Here is an 11,183-nt window from a genome sequence, read left to right as displayed (position 1 = left end):
CCAGTATAGGGAGGAGGTTGGGGTAGATAAATGGGTCAAACAATCACATGACTTTCATCCAGGAGACTGCTGTTTGTGTACTGTGTGAGAACAAATGTCAACGTTGACTTGTTTTCTCTGAGCATGAAGACAAACACAGCACTTTCATCCAAGAGACCATAATGAGTGTGCTGTGTGAAACCAAAAGTCAACATTGACTTTTTGTAACTGATGTATCTAAGATGACCAACAAAAGATACTTGACATAAGCTATATACAGAACTTCCCAGGAAGGACAGGAAAATTCAAAACAACATCTCTTTGTCCGGCCTATGTCTCCTGGACATAACTGAGCTCAGTTTCACATCAATATGAAATTCTGACCATTTTCTTATACTTCTTAAAGTCAGCTCCTTTTATCTCTCTCACTAAACTGAGTTTTATTTGATATAAACTTGAGATAACAGTAAGTTCCAAAAGCAAACTTGATTGGCTTATAAATGAGTCTGCACAATTTAAGATTTTTGTCTCTGATGAAATTCAAGTCACAACTCTGTGTTTTTCTTGGGGGGAATGAGGAGGCATCAAAATTTTCTTTATTCTAAGATTATTTTTTGAGGTATTTTCCTTTACTTGACAGGACAGCTTCGAGAGTGAGAGGGGGTAAGAGAGGGACAAGCAGCAAAGGGCCATGGGTTGAAATCGAACCCGTTGCTGCCGCAGCAAGGGACACAGCCTTTGTGCATGGGGTGTTTGCTCTACCAGGTGAGTTACTCTGTGCCCCATAAGAATTTCTGATGTGACAAGAAACTACTGTGAGCAGTGAAATCGTTCTCTGGGTTTAGTCACATAACTTGCATACTTGTTTAAACACAAACCATAATCTTTTTCCACACCTTATATATTAGTTTTGGCACCTAAACCTACTGAAATTGCGACCATTTCACACTGTTGGATATCCACCCTCTGGTCATCTGGTGGGAGCAATTTGGCCCATCTGAAGCATTATGTTGGTAGTGATAACAACTGATAACAGCCATTTTATGGGCTGATAACATTTGAAAGAGGTGGTGTTGGAGGTTAAAGGTTATAGACCTGTGATAGGTTTATTTCAAGGCCATGTTTTTGACAATAAATTTCTTTTTTGTACATAGATCAAATCTTAGAAATAGCATACTGCACATACAATCTATATCTGTAAATGGCATGTAAAAACTGAAAATTCATGAACTGCCAGTTAAGAATAAAAAGACAGAATAAGAACCTCCTCGACAATTTTAAATGTAGAAGTCATTTAAATCACAACACTAAGAAAACACAGCTGTACACAAAGGGATTTCATATAGAGTCACAAAACCAATGTTTGGCCAGAGAAGGTGGCTTAATTAGGGTTTCCAACAGCACACACAACGTTTATATAGGCTGTGTTCAATCAGTCATTCATTTACTGAATCAATTGTGCACCCAAGGAGCATTTTATGCACTATGAGGCAGTAAGTAGATTACTTACATTCTTTAAAAAATGCAAAAGTTTATCAGATATAAGTGGATTGCCCAATGCAAAAATGTATGATGTAGATGCAAAATCTTAAAGATATATTGACATTGAAAGGGTTGAAGTCGCAAGAAAAGAGGAAGACGGACAAAAGAAGATTTCTGTTTTCATTTCCTCTTTCACTCTTGAGCCTTATTGCATCAAATTTTATCTGAGACAATCTTGCAGATGTTCTACTTAAAGGCCTATTTAAACACAATATCCAGCTGACATCCCACGTCCCCAGAGCTAGCTTCAGCAGCCGAGGATCGGACCGCCAAGGTCCCCGCCTTCGGCTGCCGCCCAGCTCACATTGCACCCGACCCCTACGGCCCCTCCTACGGGTGGTGAGCCCACGGGAAGGAGGTCCCATGTCACCTCTTCTGGCTGTGCCCGGCCGGGCCCCATGGGTAAAGGCCCGGCCACCAGGCGCTCGCCATCGAGCCCCACCCCCAGGCCTGGCTCCAGGGGGGGGCCCCGGTGACCCGCGTCCAGGCGAGGGCAACTCCGGACCATTGGTTGTCGTCATCACAAGGGTCTTGTGAGCTACACTTTGTCTGGTCCCTCCCCTAGGACCTGTTTGCCATGGGTGACCTACCAGGGGCATGAAGCCCCGACAACTGAGCTCCAGGGATCACTGGGACACGCAAACCCCTCCACCACGATAAGGTGGTAGCTCAGGGAGGGGGGTGGTAGCTCAGGGAGGGGATTGCGGGTACAAGCGGCCAAAATGAGTTTCCTCCGTAGGGTGGCTGGGCTCTCCCTTAGAGATAGGGTGAGAAGCTCGGTCATCCGGGAGGAGCTCGGAGTAGAGCCGCTGCTCCTCCGCCTTGAGAAGAGCCAGATGAGGTGGCTCAGGCATCTAATTAGGATGCCTCCAGGACGCCTCCCTGGTGAGGTGTTCAGGGCACGTCCCACTGTTAGGAGGCCCTGGGGAAGACCCAGGACACGCTGGAGAGACTACGCCTCACAGCTGGCCTGGGAACGCCTCAGGGTCCCCCGAGAAGAGCTGGACGAAGTGGCGGGGGAGAGGGAAGTCTGGGTTTCCCTGCTTAGGCTGCTGCCCCCGCGACCCGACCCCGGATAAGTGGAAGAAAATGGATGGATGGATGGATATCCAGCTGACTTCAAGCCACCACAGACTCCAGAAACAAAGCTTTAACTCATTAACTGACAGAGGACCTTTCCCAAAACCGTGCCCCAATAAAATCCTTTTTTGGACATGAAACTTTCCATTCTTGATTCCAGAATTACATTTTATTGAGGTCTTTACACAAAAAGCTCCAAGCCTTGAAGGACAGTCTCAACTGAAGCCAGAAACAGCTCAACAACCTCACTGAACAAAACCTCAGCAAACTATAACAATGAAAATGAGCAGGGAGATCTAGGGGATAGCGTGAGCCTTCACATGCCTTTGCTGTCAAGTGAAATAACCCTTTTAGTGACACCATAGCAGACAATTTATAAATGGTCATACCATTGGGAAGAAACAAAAAGGAAAAATTAGACTGTGGAGAGATGCAAAAAAAAATCTTTATCATCTGTTAAGTATATCTCAATGTATTTCTTCACTGAGCGGTAGTGGTTCATCTGTTTTTATTTATTTTCCTCCTTATTTTGCTCCTTCTTGCCCCCATTTCTCTCTCCCTCATCTGAGCACAAACACAGCACATGTCAACTTTAAAATTTGCATAACCATATATATTTTAACAGACAACCTGCATATATACACAGTTATTTTCCTCAGCACAAACAAATTACGCAACCTCGCTCTATTCCTGAAATAGGAAACTTCAGATGTGATGGAGGAAAAGAAAGCCCATTTGGGAGATACATAACAACCACAGACTTATCTGAGACACCTTTTGTGACTTTGTACGTGCAATCATACCTCCTCTGATCTCATCACGTCGTCCTCTCCTCTTTCTTTGTCATCATAAACTGAATATTGACTCAATTGTTTAACTAGAGACCAGCCTGAAACCTCCTATTAACATCACAATTTAGTTTGCTTGCATCATCTCCTACTGTACCATTCTGTTCACATTATAAATTAGCTGCTCTGCGCCATTATTCTCTTTGTAGCTTACCTACTCAGAGCCACTCTATGCGTCTATAAGCACCGTATCCTAGTAAATTACATTACACTCCACTCCGGCTAACACCTTAAAAGGATTCAGTGATTTCCTCAACATTATGTAGAATCAGACCTGACCACAGTAGGACAATTGGCACTCTATTTCATATCTCTCCTGACACAATTTTTAACTCCCACACAAACAAAACACACATACTCAGCCTCTCCTCTGCATCCATTATACTATTTGCTCAAACACACAAATAAACACAGACATCCACACATCCCACCTCCCTTCCTCTCTCCTATTTTACAAGAGAGCACACACATACACATGGCTATCCATACTGATTATACAGTGGGTATTTCTAAATAAATACCAAATATTTTATGTATATTTTTATTCCTCATCACAGTGAATGATTATTATCAATGCCCCATACACTGTGGCTTTCTAATCAGAAGGTCAGTGGTTTGATCCCCGTCTCCTCTGGGCAACATGTCGAAGTATCCCTGGGCAAGATACTGAACCCCAAATTGCTCCTGATGCGGTGTCATCTGGGTGTGCATGTGTATGAATGGTTACCACCTAGTAGGTGGCATCTTGTACTGTAGTCTCTGCCACCACTGTGTGAACGTGTGTGTCAATGGGTGAATGTGACATGTCCTGTGAAAGCGCTTTGAGTAGTTGAAAAGACTAGAAAAAAAGCTAAAAGAAATGTAAAAAAAAATTATTTTAGCATATTTGTCTGTGCCAAGTAACCCATCCATTCAATTAGCCACATAAATGTTTCTGAAATTACAACTTTTATAGGGCCATAGATAAATTACAATTGATGCCACCATATTTGATACCCACATTCCAAATCTAGTAGAATGCTCTTTTTTCATACTTTCCCCTCTCTCCTAAGCAACTATTCAAGAGTTTTTCAGTATACACAGGGACCAGGCACATGTGTCTGACCTCTCTTTCTCTGTTTGCCATCTTCATTTAGCCAATAGCTGTTGCCGTTTGACAAAACACCAACACAAAAGTAACCCTGATTCCTAACCAAAAATCAGCCTATATACACATGATATGTTTATTTTTTTAAAGAACAATACTGTCATTATGAAGACCCCATATCAGTCTATTCCAACTAACACAGTATCACAAAGAATGGAAACAGAAAATGCAAAAATGAGCCATATAATCCAAATCTGATATTTATTCACATTTTATACCCAACAAACTTGCCACATAGATCACAGTGACTTGATGAGTACTGTATGTACGTACCTGTGCCACAATAGTGATTGACCACTCTGAGACCAGAGATTCTGATGCAGTGCAGCATGTTGTACAATTTTTGCCAGTGTAAAAAAGTGTAAAAGAAAATGCAAAAATGTGCACCCAAACACCTAGCTTCTGGTTAACCAGGCTGTTGGTTAGCTTTCCTCTAAAAAGGAAATCATTTTAACTTTGTTTGCTCCTGCTCAATGGTAAACCAGGACAGATGTTGGAACAGAAAACACTTCCCGGACACAAATGTGTACAACTTAAATTGCTTGAAAGTGTAAAGCAAGGCAGAAGTGGAAAGTGATTAATGCCTAGTTTTCTTTGGATAGACTTAAATTAAACACACAGAATTTGGAAAAAAACACACATACCCACACACAGTGGTGTTTTTTTTGTTTTTTTTTTATTACTTTTTTCTTTCCGTTTACTCTCAACCTAGCTAACATATGTCTGTATACGACCACCAGCCCCAAGCATGCTGCTTTGTTTGTACTCTAATGAGCTTTAACAGTGTGGTGTACCGTGCACCAAAGCTGCCGGAGAAAACAACCAACTGAACTTTGCCTGAACTCAGCCAGAGGGTCATACCTGTAGATGCAGCGCAGACACAACAAATACATTTTGTTCTTAAGGCAAGGCGACAACACATTCCCTGAGAGACGCTGAGAGACTTGCGGGTGACTTTTTTCTGTCTCCTTGTAGACATGATTGCTCCTTGAAATAGAGCCGAAAAAAGAAGGTCTCCTCTCACTTTGTTCCCATCCGTCTGTGCAGGCGTGTTGGAACACAAGTTTAGAGGCCAATTACTGAAGGTGAAAGGCATGAGTCATGCTGCGAGTACATGGAACTGTCTCAGTAGTTAGAAACTTTTATTTCCATTACAGTCAGTATCTCTGGATATGTGACATATTAAATACATTTCACAGCACTGCCATTTTGCTCATGCTTGTAAGAAATGGGCACACTGACAGGGCGCATGGCTTTTGGCTGGTTTTGAGAATTAATCCTGTTACATGGCAGTCTCTTTTAACTGCTGGTACTCTCTGAACATGTCATACCGAGACTTTAAGAACAGGCCAGGTCAATGGCAGATAAGTGTTAATGGATACATTATTAGGAGTTATTGGCTCTGTGACGTTTAACCTTTGAAACCTGAGCAAAGTGGCTTGATTTCTTTCAAAAAGACAGGGAGAGGACAATGAGCAGCTGATCAAATAATTACTAAAATAAAAAAAAAGACATTTAAGAAAATAAAAATACATGTTAATTAAAAATGACAATTAAGTGACCTGGATATTAGCCCCAAAAAAGTGTTTAAAAAAGGTAAAAACAAAACAAACAATGAATAAAATAACCTGAAAGTTAGCCAAAATGGGGAAAATTGTTAAAAGTGGAATAAAAGCAGGAAAATCACCTGAAAATTACCCAATCTGTAAAAATAAGCATGAAAAAGTAACTTGAAACAATTGCCACACACACACACACACACACACACACACACACACAGAGAGAGAGAGAGAGAGAGAGAGAGATACATATTTCTGTTACATAATTTAAAACATTGTAATTCTAATAAATAATAGAAAATCATCCTAGAAAATCATTGTACACAGACTTTTCTGCACATTTCCCCCTATTTTTCTTTAAACTACATTTCTAATACATAGTTTTTTTGTCTCCTTAAAAAATCAGGTCATTTTCTTTTCAGCTTATTTTAATTTCTTGCATTTTATGAGACTCCTCTTGCTCATTGCCTCTTACATTCAAGTTTTATAAGAAAAAAAAAAAAATAAAAAAAAACCTGAAAAAAATAATAAAGTGATGTCTATTCAGGTTTTCGAAAGGGTTAAATTAGGAGCGTGTTGTTTGAAATGCCATCAGAACTTCAAAGATTAAATCCGGGCAGCTGCACTGGTCCAGTAACAAACCTCTTGAAGATTTCATCCTACTTTCTGAGTCTCTTAAATATACTGAGGATAAAGAGCCCATTCTAAAAAATATACAAATTCAGTGAAATCAACAGTAAAGTTAGAACCCAGAGTGTGTCGCGCTGTAAACAACGATTACAAAAACTGTTTACATCTATTATTCCTGTCCTTGCCCACCTTACTCTTTTGTGCTATTCATCTGTTACCTGATTGTTTCTCTTTTTCTTTGTTGTTGCTTGTTTTGTTTTAAATACTACTTATTTCTCTCTTGGTGTCCTTCATCTTTGCATATTTCATTATGTTTCAAATATATATATATATATATATATATATATATATATATATATATATATATATATCAGTTTAACTTCCCGTTTCAAGTTTGACCCACCATATTTACCCTAATTGTGAGCACTCCGTTTTCTTGTATAAAGAGGGATTATTAGTGACATAACAGTTGGGCTCACCTTCTAGTAAGTAGGTTGCTGCTATAATCTTGCAAAACTGTACTTGTTACCCTTGGACCTATTTTATTCAACTTTATTTTGTGCACACCAAAGTAATAGTAAAGTAGTAGTAGTAGTAAAGTAGTAGTAAAGTAATTGTGTTCTCATCAATTACTGAGGGCCTGAGCTACAAAACAAAAAAAAAATCAAAGTGGAAATTAAACCATAGCTTTTCTGAATGAATACAACTGAAATCCTTATGGGCTCACCTAGGCGGTTTACACCCTCTAAAGGTGCACTGGATCAGCTGAGACACTAGGGGGAGAGAGATGTCTTCTCTCTGGATGAAGTCACGATCATGGCCTGGTTTTACAACTTTTTCTAAGGTCTCATGTTAAATGGTTCCTAACCCTTGATCATGACGTCAGGTCTTTATACATAGACTGATTTGCCCACATAAAGGCGACATAAAGAACACAGGCTTAGAGCCCACTTCATTATGTGGTGAACTTCAGTGGCTGCAGTTGATAGTGAACGCCCTCTTTTTTCAGGGACTGTATTTGTGGATTCAGGCCTTGATGGCCGACTGAGCATTATGGGTCTGTCAGTGTGTGGATCCACCAGGATGAGAGGTTTAACATGCAGAACCCTGTTAAAAGGGCTCCACCTGTGTTAGTAAAACTAGATTTACACATTTTCATCATTTTTCAGACTAAACTCAGTCTCTCAGCTCCTCACTCTGCTGGAATGCGATTTAATTATGCTCAAATGGACATGTTTACAGGTAGGGTTTAATGGTTCCACTGCTGATGGTTTCATGCATCCTTAATCATCTCTGTAAAACTCACTTGAGAGCATCACAGAGCAGATATCACTGTGGTGTTTTATTCTCTGCCATCATTCTTACGCCCTGTTTCCCATTACAGAACCATTATCCCTACAGTGCTGAACCTTTTCTGTGATGAACTGAAGGTTTTAGCTGACATTTGAGACCAAAGTCCAAATGAGGTTTTTTCTTTCCTTTTTTTCAAGAAACAACTGTAGAGTAACAGTTTGTTTGAGATCTATGAGTTTTCTGTTTGAGTACAAAGTTTATTGCTCTTGGTGTTTGCTGGCCATGAATGGTGACTGTCTCTTAAATCCAAAACACGCCATTATGTAAGAATAATCCTTGCCAGAGACATTCCTTTTCCTTGTATGGACAAAACCTTAAAAAGAAAAATATGTTTTTCTTTTAAGCCACAAAGCCAAAATTACCTTTCACCTCCTACACTGAATCAAATTGTCATCTAAGATTGAGAAAAAAAAGCCAAATGTTCAATATTTATGTGTGAGATTCCAGAAATGGGAATCATCTGTATTGTAAATTACAGAAATTGTGACACCAGCATCCAGCATGCTTTGTCAAGGCTGAACCCACTTGCAGACATTGCACATGCAGGTGAAAACTAGAGTCTTTTTGGTGGGAGGCTGGTCAGGTGAATGAGAGGGTGAATGGCTGGAGTTTGGGCTGTAGAGAGGGGGCTTGGAATCAGGGAAACACAGAGATTGTGGGCTGTCTGGTAAACCAGACAGACTGGCAAGGTAGCCAAACTGGCAGGACAGTTGTTAATGGCACAATGATCCAGCAGAAACTGGAAGCTGGAGCAGGTTCTTATGGGGAAAAGGAGATTACTTGATGGCAGGCAGCTGTGCTGATCCCAAATGAAGAGCTGGTGTGCAGAAACAGGTAGAAGGAGGGGCAAGGGGCACAAACAGACAGAGAAAATGAACACACACAAAGCACATAACTCACCACAAAGGCATAAAATAACAAAAACACACACATCGGACAGACAGGTGTTGGAGAGGAGAGAACATAATAATAATTAGTACAACTAAATAAAAAATATTTAATGCTTAAAGCTTCTTTACCGAAAGATGTAAAAAAGCCATGGACAATAAACTAAACTAAACTAAACTAAACTAAACTAAACTAAACTAAAATAAAATAAAATAAAATAAAATAAAATAAAATAAAATAAAATAAAATAAAATAAAATAAAATAAAATAAAATAAAATAAAACAAAACAAAACAAAACAAAACAAAACAAAATAAATGTGCAAAATCAGTTCATACCATAATTCTCCAGATTTATTTGACTTTAAGTCTTCCTTCACATGAGGTGATGAATCAATCCATCAAACTACAAAATAATAATAAAAAATGAATTAATCAAAAAAGATGAAAATTCAAATTCAATATATAAAATATACATTATTATTATTATATAGTAATTATTATACACTGGACTAATCAATGAAAGGCATCCCCAGAACAAGGCACAGCTACGTGTTGAATGTCAACAGAGGAGCGGAGGGACTAACAGTGCAGAGAGTGGAAGAAATAGAAATGGTGGATGAAGGAAGAGCAAAGTGAATGAAAAGAGCAAGAGCAAGAGGGGAACTGAGAGAATATAGCTGCTCTTCCCTCTCCAAAAGCAACCTGTTTTAATAGCAACAATCGGTCAGGTGCTAGAGCTCTGGCTGGAAACACAGTGACAGAGAGGATGGAGGGGAACAGGAGACAGATGATAGCAAATAACGGCATGAGGGCATAAACTCGGGAGTCATGTCACCGTTTACAGCTGGCAGATGCTCAAACTGCAAAGGGGAAAAATGCAACACTCAAGATACTTCTCAAAACTATGTATGTTTCACATGTTGAAGAGTGAAACTTAATTTGTTGTGGTCAAACTGCACAGATTCAATGTGCTGGTGCATTAAAACTAAATGTATAAGTCACTAGATGGCATCTCTAAGCATATAAGCATATATTTACATAGAGAAAGCAAGAGCCTCTGACAGTGCATTTCAACACACCGTTAACACTAATCTCTGATTTAACTGAACAGAAATTTGTCTTTGGTGTGTTTGTCATGGTGGAGCACCATGTAGTGCCCTGCAGATGGCAGCAAAGTCTTTTGAGTGAAGACGTTTTTTTAAGCACAGGGGGCATAATTAATCAGAAAAAATACAGTTTAGACAGGATAAGTGCAACACAACACATCTATCTATCTATGCCATATTAGTGTTTCTTCACCTGCTCCAGTCACGATCGTGACATTCAGTGATCATGATTTGACAGGCAGATGGAGCGGATCCATCACTTGTACTGGGAACACCCTGAGGTGAGAAGAGATCCTGCTGTCTCCGCATTTTATTTCCTTATTTATTTATTATTGCTCCTCTGCTGCTCATTTACATCATCAAGATCCCAATGCAGAGCTGCTCTCCTCCTCTGTGATCAGTACGCATGTGGCACGGTATCCCTTTGACACCTTTACTATTCTGGCTGGGGTTCAAATGTCAGTAAATCTCTTATTACAAAAGGCGGTCATAAACACCTAATGGTCTGGCATGAATATTTTAAAGCCCTGAATATCATACAGAAATGACCTCTGGAAAACCACAACCTTAACAAGGCACGTCTCAGACAGATAACCTCTGCGGCCGGTGCAACTCGAGGCCCCTTTTTCTGATTCTTTTGGCTTTTTTTTCGTGGCATGATTGGATTGATTTGTCATTTGCAACAGAAAGAGCTTGGCCATGGGGCTGTGGATAATCCAATTTATCGCTTTGCCATTTATTACAAATTTCTGTGGCTTTTGGGTCCACTGTCACATCGATTCGTTGATTGCTTGCTTAGCTGGGTCCTAATGAGCTGCTGTCTGAATCACTGCATAATCACCGCCCTAATTCACTTCCTCGCCTGCCCTTACACTCGGTCTGTTGGCTCGCCACTATTAGAAAAGAATGGACTGAAACACAGCTTTCTGAGCAGACAATTAGTAACATCATCCTTGAAACGGGTTGTCATTCTGCGTATATTAGCCTTTAATAAATGACAATCCTCTTGCGATTAAGCGGAGTGTTGTCACAGATTGCTGTTTCAGGTGA

The sequence above is a fragment of the Plectropomus leopardus genome, chromosome 5 (genome assembly GCF_026936395.1).
Source record: "Plectropomus leopardus strain MGB_pleo_1.0 chromosome 5, ASM2693639v1, whole genome shotgun sequence".
NCBI lineage: Eukaryota > Metazoa > Chordata > Actinopteri > Perciformes > Serranidae > Plectropomus > Plectropomus leopardus.
This window is presented reverse-complemented; position numbering follows the sequence as displayed.